Below are 2,602 nucleotides of genomic sequence, written 5' to 3'. Positions count from 1 at the left end.
ATTATTTATTTATCTACTAACACTTCTCTTCTACTCAAAAATTCGAACCCACTCTTCTCCTCTGTGTTCGAATTTTTATCTTTTCCCTATTCTTATTCTTCTTCTCTTCTACTCACATAAAGGGGTCTCTGTACTGTGACAAAGAGGATCCCTATTATTTCCTGTTCTCTTCTTTTTCATAAGCAGGAGCAAGGATAAGAACATTCTTGATGAAGCAGATCCTGAACCTGAAAGGACTCTGAAGAAAAAGCTAAGGGAAGCTAAAGCACAACTCTCTGGAGAGGACCTAACTGAAATTTTCGAAAAAGAAGTAGAGATGGCCGAAACCAATAACAATGGTGGAGGTGCAAGGAAGATGCTTGGTGACTTTACTGAACCAAATTCCAACTTCCATGGAAGAAGCATCTCAATCCCTGCCATTGGAGCAAACAATTTTGAGCTAAAGCCTCAATTAGTTTCTCTGATGAAACAGAATTGTAAGTTTCATGGACTTCCATCAGAAGATCCTTTTCAGTTTTTAACTGAATTCTTGCAGATCTGTGATACTGTTAAGACCAATGGGGTTGATCCCGAGGTCTACAAGCTTATGCTTTTCCCGTTTGCTGTAAGAGACAGAGCTAGAATATGGTTGGACTCTCAACCTAAAGATAGCCTGAACTCTTGGGATAAGCTGGTCATGGATTTCTTAGCCAAGTTCTTTCCTCCTCAAAAGCTTAGCAAGCTTAGAGTGGATGTTCAAACCTTCAAACAGAAAGAAGGTGAATCCTTCTATGAAGCTTGGGAGAGATACAAGAAACTGACCAAAAAGTGTCCTTCTGACATGCTTTCAGAATGGACCATCCTGGATATATTCTATGATGGTCTGTCTGAATTAGCTAAGATGTCATTGGACCATTCTGCAGGTGGATCCATTCACCTAAAGAAAACGCCTGCAGAAGCTCAGGAACTCATTGACATGGTTGCAAATAACCAGTTCATGTACACTTCTGAAAGGAATCTTGTGAGTAATGGGACACCTCAGAGGAAGGGAGTTCTTGAAATTGATGCTCTGAATGCCATATTGGCTCAGAACAAAATGTTGACTCAACAGGTCAACATGATTTCTCAGAGTCTCAATGGATTGCAAAATGCATCCAACAATACTAAAGAGGCATCTTCTGAAGAAGAAGCTTATGATCCTAAGAATCCTGCAATGGCAGAGGTGAATTACATGGGTGAAGCCTATGGAAACACCTATAATCCCTCATGGAGAAATCATCCAAATTTCTCATGGAAGGATCAACAAAAGCCTCAACAAGGCTTTAATAATGGTGGAAGAAATAGGTTTAGCAATAGCAAGCCTTTTCCATCATCCTCTCAGCAACAGATAGAGAATGCTGCGCAGAATTCATCTAGCCTAGCAAATATAGTTTCTGATCTATCTAAGGACACTTTAAGTTTCATGAATGAAACAAGGTCCTCCATCAGAAATTTGGAGGCACAAGTGGGCCAGCTGAGTAAAAAAGTCACTGAAACTCCTCCTAGTACTCTCCTAAGCAACACAGAAGAGAATCAAAAAAGAGAGTGCAAGGCCATAACCGTACTTGGTGTGGCCGAACCCAGAAAGGAGGAAAAGGACGTGAATCCTAGTGAGGAAGACCTCCTGGGATGTTCACTGACCAATAAGGAGTTTTCCTTTGAGGAACCAAAGGAATCTGAGGCTCATCTAGAGACCATAGAGATTCCATTGAACCTCCTTTTACCATTCATGAGCTCTGATGACTATTCATCTTCTGAAGAAGATGAAGACATTGCTGAAGAGCAAGTTGCTCAATATTTAGGAGCAATCATGAAGCTGAATACCAAATTATTTGGTAATGAGACTTGGGAGGATGAACCTCCATTGCTCATCAAGGAACTAAATGCCTTGGTTCAGCAAACTCTACCTCAAAAGAAACAGGATCCTGGTAAATTCTTAATACCCTGTAACATAGGCACCATGACCTTTGAGAAGGCTCTGTGTGACCTGGGGTCAGGAATAAACTTAATGTCACTCTCTGTAATGGAGAAACTGGGAATCTTTGAGGTACAGGCTGCCAAATTCTCATTAGAGATGGCAGACAAATCCATGAAACATGCTTATGGACTAGTAGAGGACATGTTAGTAAAGGTTGAAGGCCTTTACATCCCTGCTGATTTCATAATCCTAGACACTGGGAAGGATGAGGATGAATCCATCATCCTTGGAAGACCCTTCCTAGCCACAGCAAAAGCTGTGATTGATGTGGACAGAGGAGAGTTGGTCCTTCAACTGAATGAGGACTACCTTGTATTTAAAACTCAAGGTTCTCCTTCTGTAACCATGGAGAGGAAGTATGAAAAGCTTCTCTCACTGCAGAGTCAACCAAAGCCCCCACAGTCAAACTCTAAGTTTGGTGTTAGGAGGCCACAACCAAACTCTAAGTTTGGTGTTGAACCCCCACATTCAAATTCTAAGTTTGGTGTTGGGAGGTCCCAACAATGCTTTGAACATCTGTGAGGCTCCATGAGAGCTCACTGCTAAGCTATTGACTTTAAAAAAGTGCTTGTTGGGAGGCAACCCAATGTTATTTAATTATATCTA

At 41.2% G+C, this 2,602-nt stretch overlaps 1 non-coding gene across 1 annotated transcript; it reads right to left on the bottom strand.

Annotated features, from left to right (window-relative positions):
* Positions 1-718: 718 nt before the first annotated feature.
* LOC148563771 (small nucleolar RNA R71) lies at positions 719-826 on the bottom strand. The gene has a single exon (XR_015885358.1). It is a non-coding gene; the product is annotated as a small nucleolar RNA R71 (small nucleolar RNA).
* Between the last annotated feature and the right edge of the window lie 1,776 nt (positions 827-2,602).

The sequence above is a fragment of the Arachis ipaensis genome, chromosome B5 (genome assembly GCF_059453495.1).
Source record: "Arachis ipaensis isolate K30076 ecotype BB chromosome B5, ASM5945349v1, whole genome shotgun sequence".
Classification (NCBI taxonomy): Eukaryota; Viridiplantae; Streptophyta; class Magnoliopsida; order Fabales; family Fabaceae; genus Arachis; species Arachis ipaensis.
The sequence above is the reverse complement of the archived record's forward strand: the minus strand, read 5'-3'. Positions and strand labels throughout refer to the sequence as shown.